A 12,497-nucleotide genomic window follows, 5' to 3' on the forward strand; every position below is an offset into this window, starting at 1 on the left:
TTGTTAGGGCAATCCCTTAAAACATATAAAATAAACAGTATGGTGTGCATAAGGGAATCATGGTGCTGGCAAATCGCCCTCCATCTCTTCCAACAGGCCGATTTTTGGTCTGGGCATTTCCCGAAGATGGGAGAGAGGGAGGGGGGCTGGGGTTGGGGATAGGGTAGGGACAGGGAGGATGGGGAGGGGGTTGGACAGGGGGTTCTAGGGGCTCTGGGTGGGGGGCACAAAACAGGGCAAAAAAATTTGGTGGGACAATGGGCCTAAAAGAAAAATCTAATTTGAAAATGATAGGAATAATGACGGAAATGAGAGTAAACTACTGTCACTTAGGTTTGTTTTTTGGTTTTAAAGGAAAGGGATGAAACAAAAGAGAAGGGACAATATATCAATCTAAATGGGTAAGGTGACTGTTTATTCGGTAAATATAGGTGGCTTAGGGGACAGGAATAAGCGAAAAAGGACTATGGAAATGTTGAGATTTAATAACCCTGATATAATTGCACTTCAAGAAACGCATATACCATGAGAGTAGAGGGGGCTAATCATGATAAAGGGTTATTCTTTAATGGTCTGCTCTACCCAAGCCTCTAATATTAGAGGGGTGGCTATTTTAGCTAAAAACCGAATAGGACCCGCCAGGACATTGGGCGATGCAGGAGGGAGGTGGGCTGTAGTGGAGCTCGAGTGTGGAATAACAATAGCAATGGTGTATGGCTCAAACCAGGATGAACCCAACATACTCGAAGACCTGGAAATGGAGTTAGCAGCTTGGCCTACACCTTTAATTTTGTGTGGGGATTTTAATACATTTAGGAGTAGGTGTACCGAATTTTAATAGATATCAAGGACGAAAGCCCAGAGTCTATCGAGCATTAACATCACTGATTAAAAGTCATGGGCTAATAGATGTATGGGAATCCAAATTCCCCTCCGATCCCGGATATACGTACTTTTCTGATCCCCACCAGAAATATGTCAGGCTGCACTATATTTTTATATCCAAGCAGATCCTAGGAGGGTCAGAAATAGAACTTTTGCTGAAATCAATGTCTGATCATAACCCTTTGATTCTCGGGCTAAGATTGCCGCAAATTCATATGTGTCAAATACAATGGACGTTTGACTGGAAACTGCTGGTTGGTCAAGGATATGTTTGTCATTTTAAAACTTGGATTAAATAATTTTTCAACCACGCCATGTGGTTTGGGAAGCGTTTAAGGCCGGAGTAAGGGGGAGACAATAAGCTTTGTATCCAACCAGAGACAACAACAAGCGAAGAAGATTAGGCAATTACATGCCAAGCTCCGTGACTTGGAGAGAGAACATCTGGGGAAGATAGTACGGGGGATGAATGTAGCTATAACGCAGCTAGATATTATGGTGGTTAAGGCTGAGATAGGGTCTTATTGCTCTCAGAACTTTGCCGCATGTTATCAGACCCCTAGGGTGGAGAGCTATGAGTATGGTGAAACTGTTGGAAAATGACTTGCCTTAAAGACTAGAAAAAAATCGGGATCTCATATACAGACCCAGGAGATATAGTTATGGCGTTCCATAAATTCCAAGAGCTCTATATGGAGGAGAAGCAACGTACCCACGGGGATAATTTTGTGAGGGCTAATAGAGAATATAGAACATTGGTGGACGATGCTAGTAAGGGGTTGGAGACTGAATTTACATTGGAGGAGTCTCAAATAGCGATACAGCAGTTAGCTTCGGGCAAGGCAGCTGGCCCGGACAAAGTTCCATCTGATTTTTATAAAATCTTTCAAGAAGAGTTAGCTCCCCTGCTTTGGGATTTGTTCTTGGGGGTACAATATTCTGGGAATCCACCGGATTCCTGGAAGGGTACTAATATTATCATCTTCCCCAAGAAAGATAAACCATTGGCTAGGCCCACCTCATATAATTAACACGGATACTAAAATCTATTCTAAAATCTTGGCTAACCACCTCCAGAGGGTCATAGCCAGCCTCGTGTCACCCTGACAACATGGCTTTGTACCAGATCGGGACACAACTGACCATGTAAGGCTAGCCGTGGCCCTTTTTGACATCATTGGGTAGACTAATGGTCAGCTGGCTATGATACTCTTGGATGCGAAAAAAGCATTTGACCGTGTATCATGGGAGTATTTATGGGATATCCTTGCAGCTAAAGGGTTTGGCTCTTGGGCCGTCACTGCAATTAAGGCAATGTATAGGGCCCCCTACGCGAAATTGCAGCTGATGGATAGAAAATCTGACATGATAAGGGTTTCACGCGCAACAAGGCAGGGATGCCCTTGCTCTCCAATTCTATTTGCCCTATATATTGACCCACTTATTCAATCACTGATTGAGAATCAGGCAATTTTACCTGTGATGACCCAGGGTTTTAGTACTAAAGTACTAGCATATGCGGAAAACATTGCGGTACTAACACCCAACCCCGAGGAGGCAATGGGGGAGATTGAAGTTACTGCCACTATCTTTGGGAAGGAATCGGGGTATTTATTGAATAGAACTAAGACTCAAATAATTTGTACTAAAAATATTCTTCTTCTGGATAGTCGATGTGTAAATATAGCTACTTATCTCGGAGTTCGGATTACTCTGGATATTGGTCAGATTGCCCAAATCAATCTAAACCCCGTGATTAGTAAGATTGCTAATGACCTTAGGCAAATTAATTCACTTCATTTAACCATTATAGGTAGAGTAAATGTTCTCAAAATGATTATGTTCCCTAAGGTATTGTACTTTTTCAGGACACTTCCGGTCGAAATCGAAGGATCTTTAATTAAAGCCTTAGATTCTTTGTTCTGTAGGTTTATCTGGCACTATGGTAAGATCAGGAGATATTTAAAATTCCTTACGCTGCCACAAGCATGGGGAGGGCTGGCCGCTCCTTATTTAATTTTTATTATTGGGCTACCCTGTTACATCAAATGAAGATACTTTTTTTTTAAACTTCAGGCAGTACCAGTACCAGTGGGCTGAGGGTCTCCCGACAATCTACGAGCTGGTACTTGGAGAAAGGGCAAAGGCCCTGTTTTTGCATGGACTGGAACCTAGCTATTATAAGAAACTCCAATTCAAGATCATATCGAATGCATGGAAAACTTGGGGTAGAATACAAAAACATATGAATATAGCGAAGATAACAAAATATACACCCATTTGGAAATCATCCCTATTCTCCCCTGTGTTTTATGATGTAATAGCTAGGCAATGGGAGCAACTGGGTTTACGGACAGTGGGAGATATTCAACAAAATGGCCAGTTATATTTGTTAAGCGAGCTACAAAGTGAGTTTGGAATACCGGATGGGCATTATCTAAAGTATTTACAAATAAAGGGGGTTTTGGCAAAGGGAGACAGGCAATTTCTAATGCCAAAGTTACATTGTTTCAAATCATGGGGAGAACTGCTTGTAAAATTAAACATATATATAGTATAATAATGGAATTTGCTCCAGATGGTATTGAAAAGATCAAGACTAAATGGGCCAGTAGATTAGAGGACGAATATGTTGATATCGACATGTCACTACAGTTAGTAAAAAAAACGCTTCTATCTGCTAATCTAAAATCACAACACTATAAAATAATCTATAACTTGAATTTTACTCCGGCCAAATTATTTAAATGGGGTAAGAGGGAGGATGATAAATGGCCCAGATGTGGGGTAGGACCAGCAGAAGAGATTCATATGTGTTATGGGTGTTTACAACTTGATTTAGTGAAAACTGAATGGGTAAAGCTTTGGGAGAAGATTTTTGGAAAAACTGTGGCATTAATCCCTTTGATTATGATGACTGGATATGACAGCCGTATTGAGTTAGATAAACCCAGACCTGTATCATATTTATCTCTGTTGTGATATTAAGATTACTCATTGCAACTAGATGGAAGGATCCAATACTCCTAAATTTTTATGAATTTTTGGATCATTTTATAGCTGTATATAAACTTGAACAAGCTTTATATACCTGTAAAGGGTACCAGGCTAAAAGATGGGGTATAAAATTATGGGCTCCTGTGTCGAAATGGGTAAAAGGGGTAGGATAATATAAATCGATAACAGTTTTTGGTGATATGAATGTTTGTGATGTATTGCATCTCTTTGTTTCTTTTTCTTTCATGTATCAGTATTAATTTCGATTAGGATTAATTGATAATTATTGACAATGTATAACGAATGAATTAATGTATAATGTATCTATGAATACAAAAAAGAAAAAAAAGGAAAGAAAAAATAGATAAGAGAGATTTATAATTTGACTCCTATCAATTTTTAAATGAGGTGAAAGATGGATGTTTAAATGAGAAGGAGCCCGGTCCTGATGGGGTACCTGTAGAAATTTTCAAGACAGATACTTTTTTGGGGCCCCAATCCAGCAAAGAGTCTGTAACGCTTCAGAGGGTGGCCTTTTGCCTATAACCTGGACGGAAAGTATCATCGTACCTATTTTCAAGAAGGGCGATAGAGGTGATGCAAAATGCTATCGTCCTATATCCCTTCTTGACTCAAGTTCAAAATTGATGGTTAGAATCCTCCTGGAGAGTCTGGAAACCTGGCCAAATGATAACCTAATCCTTTCAGAATCGCAGTACAAATTCAGAAGAGAGATAGGGACCATCGAGTAGTGTGTCAATCTCCATCTAATAATTAGTAAATACACACTCTCTAAAATGGGCCACCTACATTGATGTTTTGTTGATCTAACAAGCGCCTTTGATTTAGTTAATCACGCAAAATTATGGCAGACCTTGTTCACGATGGGTGTCCCTTGTAAAATTGTCATTTATCTGTCAAAAATATACAAGCTATTAACTGCAAGAGTTCGTGGGCCCAGAAGAGAGTGCACTTCCAAGTTCAGGGTAACGCGTGGGATTAGGCAAAGTTGTCTCCTTGCTCCACTTTTATTTTCCCTTTCCTATCAACGGTGTTGATAAATGTTTGCAAAAACTTATTGCCTATGATCCCAGGGTTGGGAACCGAGTTACCCCGATGTAGTTATATGCGGATGATGCATTATTGCTATCTAGAACAGCCAATGGTCTTCAGTGTCTTAACTTAAAGAAAATATTGCCAATGATTTGTGCAAAAGGGAAACCAAGAACTAGGACACACCATGTGAATAGCGTGACCATAGCAGAAACATACTCATTCTCATGCCTGGGCCTGTTATTTACATCTAAGGGCCACTGGGGAGCACACATTGATTACTACAAATCAAACTTTTCACAGACAACAGAGGCTATTTCCAGATTCTCAAAACAAATCAGGGAAATTCTGACTTTCTATAGAGGCAAGTGTTTCACAGGAATTTGCTATTGCGCTGCGTTTGGGGAACGGCTAACCATGCTAAGCTCCAGACCCAAGAAAATATCTTCCTAAGAAGATTAGTAGCTGTTCCTAACTCAACTCCCTCATACATGGTACATAAAGAGCTGGCTCCTTATATCATTGATTATATCAACGTAGCAAATCTTACTGTTTGGTATGGGATCTGGAGTAAAGAGAGAACTAAATTCACCCAAGAAATTTTAAAGGATTGACTTGCCCTTGTGTACAGTAAAACAAATCCCACGGTTACAGCAAAAAAGATCTAAAAATTCAGCTCATAGAATCAAGAGAACTGCTAAGAGAAATTGATGCAAATTCAAAACAGATGACCAGGGCTCAATGTAAAAGGCCAATTGCTTCAGGCACACAGCGATATTTACTCCAGGTAACAAATTTAAAACATAGTTTTACCTCACTAGCCTGGGGAAGGATAATCTCAATTTTTTATAGCTTCTCCAATTATGGGCAAGTGGAATCGAAACCTTCCAAGGTGCCCTTGTGACAGGAAATTGCATCAGACAAGCCTACATTTTATCCTTTTCTGTAAGTTTATAGATATATTAGAAAGAGTGTTTTATGACCATTATTTCTTATTAAAAAGTGCATTTTGATAAACCTGCTTTTGATTTTATCTGTAGCCTAAAAAAAAAAAAGAAAGTTTGTAACGCTGTTGTTTTCTATATCCAAATGGAGATCAAAAGAAGAAAGTCTAATTCACATCTCGAGGCTCTAGCTTACAAAGGAAAATAGGATATATATTGACTGGTGTCCTTTAGGAATGTTATTCTCTTCCTGTATATCTTGATAATACTTTTATTTAGTGCCTCCTGCACTTATTAACTGTTGTATTTTGCAGATTCACCTACAGAATAATTTTAAAGCTTTTATGTGTTTTGTGCTGGCTAATTGATGAATTAAGAGTAGAATATCCTATTTTTAGAATAATTTTATGGTTGTACTTTTTTTACCTGAAAAAATCTGAATTGAATTAAATCGAATACAAAGAGGATGTCAGACCTGGCATCCTTTTTGTGGTTTCCCCTGTCTTTTTTCCTCTACATCCTGTGTTTTTGGCTGTGTCCTGGACTTTGTTTTTGGTAGTTTGTGTACTTTACCACTGCTGATTAGTGCTAAAGTGCAAGTGTGCCTGTGTACATTTTGATTATGATTGGTTATCCATGATTGGCATATTTGAGTTACTGGTAAGTCCCTAGTAAAGTGCATTATGGGTGCCCAAGGCCTGTAATGAAATGCTACTAGTGGGCCTGCAGCACTGGTTGTGCTGCCCACATGAGTAGCGTGTCCACATTGAGAGCTACAGATTCCCTCCTAACAACATATGATGGACAACTAAATAGCCCCATCTTTCACCTGTCAACTGTTGAGACTTAGGCGGACACGAGAAGGTCTTTCTTATGAAGCATGGACCTATACTGTTCAGCTCGAACTGAACACGTTTTTTCCTTATTATGGCCTCCTAAAAAAAGTTGCTACATACCCCTACATTATTTGAGGTTGAAACACGTTGGTATTTTCTGATGATAATCCATTGGAAGTACCACTCTCAAGTGGTACTTCCACTTCAAGGAATATGGCCCAGTTCTGAAAGGGAAATACTGGTCAGCTATAAAAGACTACCACAAGGCCGTCCAGAAGGAGAGAGCGGTTTACTATCCAGCGGCGATTAGAGACAGTGGCAATCCAGCCAAGTGCATTTTTGCCATAATCAAGAAACTTGAAGCATTGGGGCAACCTAAAGCTCCCCCCCCCTTCAAATCAGCAATGTGAGGTCCTGGCTACCCTCTTTGTTAAGAAGGTTACAAGCATTTATCGAACTTTTCCTCACCCTGCGGTCAGGGGTGATCCTGTTCACGGGCCCTCAGCTGCCCAGGCACTTTTGGCCTTTCCAGCTCTTTCAGAGGAGGAAATGCTTACGATATGCAGGATTATCAAATCTAGCTCCCCTGCTGACCCCCTCAAGCCGGACCAATTTCTTAAATCCCTGCCTTTGCTCCTCTCTCCGTTCTGTAAATTAATTTATATGTCCATGTCCATGGGGGTTGTCCCTAGGGCCTGGAAATTTGCCAAGGTGGTTCCACTATTAAAAAAAACCACATTAGAGGATTCCAAACCAGAGAATTACCGCTCCATCTCCCTTCTTCCATTTGTATCCAAGATTACTGAAACCTATATTAATTCTATTCTCACACGGTTCATTGAAGGTAATAACCTGCTTGACCCCTCACAAAACAAGTTTCACCCCCACCAAAGCACCGAGACGGCGCTCCTGGCGGTGACTGAACATCTAAGGAGCTCATTGGATGTAGGGCAGACATCCCCTCTGATATTGCTAGACTTGAGCGCTGCATTCGATACAGTATCCCATAAGATCTTACTGCAGCGCCTGAGGGAGGTGGGTATTGGAGGTCAGGCCTTGGGCTGGCTTGCCTCCTTTCTCTCCAAGAGAACTTTTCAAGTATCAGTGCCCCCTTTCAGTTCCAATATACATGCCATCCAGCAAGGGGACTCACAGGGCTCGGCTCTTAGCCCTACCCTATTTAATGTTTACATCCAACCTTTGGCTGCAGTGGCGAGGAGCAGAGGACTAACCATGGTGTCATATGCCAATGACACGCAGTTAGTCATGGTACTCTCCAATGATCTCTCACAGGATGCGTTTAAATTGTGAGAGGACCTAACAGCCATAGAGCACTGGATGACAACCAATTGCCTCCAACTGAACGCAAGCAAATCAGAGATAATGCTGGTTGGGAAAGCTGTGGCACTATGGAGTAAGCAATGTTGGCCACCTACTTTGGGCAGCCCACCTGTCCCTAAGCAGGCAGTAAAAAATCTGGTAGTCTGGGTGGATTCCGCACTTACCTTTCAGGCCCAAACCAAAGTGATAGCTGGGTCCTGCTTTGGACTTTTACGCAGGCTTAAACCACTGCTAGGATTTTTTGATCCCGCCACATGGTAGGTTATTGTTCAAGCCAGCATTCTTTCCAGGCTGAACTTTGCCAGTTCACTCTATCTGGGGATGAACAAAACTGAGACTCTCCACCTTCAAAGGGTACAAAATGCAGCTTCTCGGACGCTACTTTGTCTGCAGAGAAGATGTCCCACAACCAGCCCCATTCCCAGATTGCACTGGTTGCCAGTTTCAGAATGCATTGAGTTTAAAACCCTTTGCATCTCTCACAGAATTCTAAATCTGCAGGCCTCGGATATTTTGGCGACTCTCCTTACACCCTATGTTCCCACTCGGTGCCAACGTTCAAGAGATCAATAATTGGCTGTTGTCCAGAAAACGAGAAAGCTCCGAGCTGGATGGCACTCTTTCCACACCCTCGACGCTAATCTCTAGAACACTCTTCCCACGAGCATTAGGAGCATCAGCAATCATGCCCAATTCCACAAAGTTATTAAAACCTATCTCTTCCCCGCCTGAGTGGTCTTAGATGCTCGTAACACGGTCTTATTAGCAATCTGCAGCAATAGCGCTGGGACGCCCCTTTGCTGTGGCAGATGTGCGCTCTACAAATCTGCTAACATAACACAACATAACAAGTATACAACTACTGGATATCATTTTGAAAAGAACCTTTCCATTTTAAAAGGAACTATTAAACTTCTCCTTTTTGGATAAAGTTCAGTGTGGAAACACAAAACTAGCTATATAACCTCATGCCTACGTAAGGGGTAGGACAATTTGCTAGCGTAAGTTACTTTGGACTTACTTGCAAGAATTCACTAGTGTTCAATGGAAAAAGCATTGTTGAATTTCTATGGCTTTATGTCATTTTGTGTTGTGACCTGTTTTTATTAATTTACGTTGTTTCGTTTTTATGTATATTAATGTTTGGATTTTACCAGATGGATATGATTGATACTAAGAGAATGGCAAATAAGTATGAAATATATTTGACATAAATACTCAAGCAAACAAGAGCGATGTGTATGTTGTGCTCTTTTTCAAACTAAGGGGCCCATTAGGATGGTGGGCGGAGGCACCACCTGGCAGAAAATATAATTTTCCTCATGCCAGCAGCGTCCTTACGCCCTCCATATTACAATTGGTAAACATAGCCCATTTCCCGTTCGCCGCTGTGCGACGTGAACTGCCATAAAAATGCACCGCCACCACGATGGTGGGAGCCAATAGAGAATCACCACCGTGCGGAATGACATCCGGACCACCGGTCAAATCAGGATGCCCCAAACAGCCCGTCACACCGCTGCGGAGAAACCACCCAACCAGAGATGGCAGAAGCACGACAGCGGAGCGCCAAACCAGACTCCCGGTCCCCTCCACCCTGTCCCAACCGCAATGGACCTAGCTCTACATGTCTTCCGGGTGCTGTACCTGATACACTACCAGCAAGTAATGTACCGTCGCGGACAACACCGCAGGTACGCAATGATACAACTCTGCATACAACCACAACACACAACTCCTGGGCTGATGTACGGTTCCTGTCCACACCAGAAGAAGTGCATCATCTCAAAACAATCATGGACACAAACTGGGAGCAATGGTCCAATAAGAAAACACAGACATACCACACCACCCATCAAGTCAACATGGTGTAATAGTGTAGCACATGCATGCACATGCACAATCCTGACAAGTGACAGGTCAAATATGAGAGGAGAAACCACCCAGGTGCACTCAAAACAAGCACAGGAACAAGAATACTCCTAAGTGCATGTGACAGACACACAAGTAATGCACACTACACTTGCAACACACATCTGAATGAGTCACAATGCACAAACAACTCACACACAATAACATGCAAATAGAAGATCACACACAGAGCATCTGTCAGCTGAAAGAGACAATACACACCAAACAATGCACACATCCACAGCAAACACACAACAGATGCACATGCCAATCATTCACATTGCTAACACAGCTGTTCGTCAGGGGATGCCCACAAGGCAATTACAAGGCAACATACACTCACAACACTGCATGCACAACAAGCAGTGTGTGCACACCAACCAAACCAGTAGCACACATATCTGAGTGCCACAACATGAACCCGCACAACACAAATCACCACAGCACACAGACAACATCACACTCAGGAAGGGTAGCAGTACCTCAGCAAACACACATACAGCTTACCCATCAACCACAGATGCACAAGTCTGGGACACCCAGTTGCAAACAACATGACCAGAGGACTGTGCAGCACAAAAAGTTGCAATGCGTATGATCAACCATGACTGCAAACCAGTACAAGAAAATCACACATAACCAATTGGGAAACTGTCCTGAGCGGCTCATTGGTCCTGTGCACAGATCAGCACCAAAAAGCATAGTGTAACAAATGAAGTGGTGGGGAGGGATTCACACTAGCAACCAAAGGGGATAGCTGACATGAGATTGAAGTGGTGTGTACGTCAGTAGTGGACATGGCAGGAGTGCACCATACACAAAAAGATGGAGTACCCACTCATTGTATTGCATTGTAGGTAGTACTTGTATAGCGCACTGTCACCCTACGGGTATCCTGGTGCTGCAATTACCAGCACTGCACAATTCTATACCTGATCATTACTGGAGGAAAAACGTGTGATCTATCACTGTCCTAAACCCTAGGGAACAACCAGGTTTTCAGTTTTTTCCTGAAAAGTAGCAGATTCTCAGTCTGGCAAAGGTCGATCGGCAATTCATTCCACAGCCGTGAGGCTGCGGAGCTGAAGGCTCGATCTCCCATCCTGGTTCTTCTAACTTTAGGGATACACACCAGATTTGTTGAAGCAGAGCGAAGAGTTTTAGATGGAGTACACCATGTGAACTTGCTCTGCAATGGCCTTGATCCCAATCTATGTGTTGCCCTAAAGACCAGGCACAGTGACTGAAACTGTACTCTCTGCTGAATTGGCAGCCAGTGAAGATCCCTCAAAGCTGAAGAGGCAGAGGACCTACAATTTGTATTTAAGGCTAGCTTTGCTGCCAAAGTTTGAACTCTCTGTAGTTTCTTTATCAAGGTAATAGGGGCCCCAAGCATCAGGGCATTGCAGTAATCTAATCTGCTCAGAATGGTGCTTCTCACCACCTGTGCCCTTGCTGGGATCTGTAGAAGTGGTAGAATTTTCCGAAGTGCTCTAATCAGCGAGAAGCACAAGCCAGCTAACTTATTCACTTGAGATTCCATCTGTAGTGTGTTATCAAACATCACCCCCAGATTGTGTACCGATTGGTATGGCGTCACAGGTTTTTTGGAGGGAATAGACCAGAAATCAGCTGAGAGTGGACGCGGAGGCTTACTAGCAGCACAGTGTAGTATCTCTGTTTTTTCCCCGTTAAATTGTAAGTTTTCCCTAAGCCTCACAGCAGTTTTCAGCATGCACTCATGAAATCTGTCCAGGGGCACCGCTTGATTCCTTTCCAACGAGAAAACGAGCTGAGTGTCATCTGCATAGTTTACAAGTTCTAGTGCATAAGATCTTTGATATAAATTAGTGGTCGCAAGTAGATGTTGAATAAGATGGGGCTTATTGCTGAGCCTTGAGGGACCCCGTTCGAGATGGAACTATAACTGGAGGAAAAAGGGGGCATAGACACTGCTTGCTTTCTACCAGAGAGATAAGACCGAAACCATTCCAGTGCTGTTCCCCTGATACCTACATCGGTCAGCCTTTCCAGCAAGATAGTATGATTGACCGTGTCCAATGCGGCTGATATGTCTAGCAATACTAATATTACTGGATGTTCATTATCAGCCCGCATTCTGAGTCCGTCAAGGACTCTCACTAGAGCTGTTTCAATTCCGTGAGCCGGACGGAAAGCAAATTGCCAGTCGTCCAGCACACGGTTTTCCTCCAAAAATAGTGATAGGGTTTGACTGACCAGCCGCTCCAAGATCTTTACCGGGTAAGGCAGCAAAGAGATGGTTCTATAGTTGGACAAACACAGGGGGTCAAGAGTGGCCTTTTTCAAAAGAGGTGTTACAATAGCCTGCTTCCAACACTCAGGGACTATACCACTACTTAACGATTGACCGCATATCAGTTGGAGTTGGGGGTAGAGCTCTTGGTTAAATTCTCTCCATATCCTGTGCAGAAGAGGGTCAAGAGGGGATCCAGAGGACACACTCAGTGCAAGTTTGTTAAAACCCTCCTCCATCGGGATCGGCAAGGGA

The sequence above is a fragment of the Triturus cristatus genome, chromosome 8, assembly GCF_964204655.1.
Source record: "Triturus cristatus chromosome 8, aTriCri1.1, whole genome shotgun sequence".
NCBI lineage: Eukaryota > Metazoa > Chordata > Amphibia > Caudata > Salamandridae > Triturus > Triturus cristatus.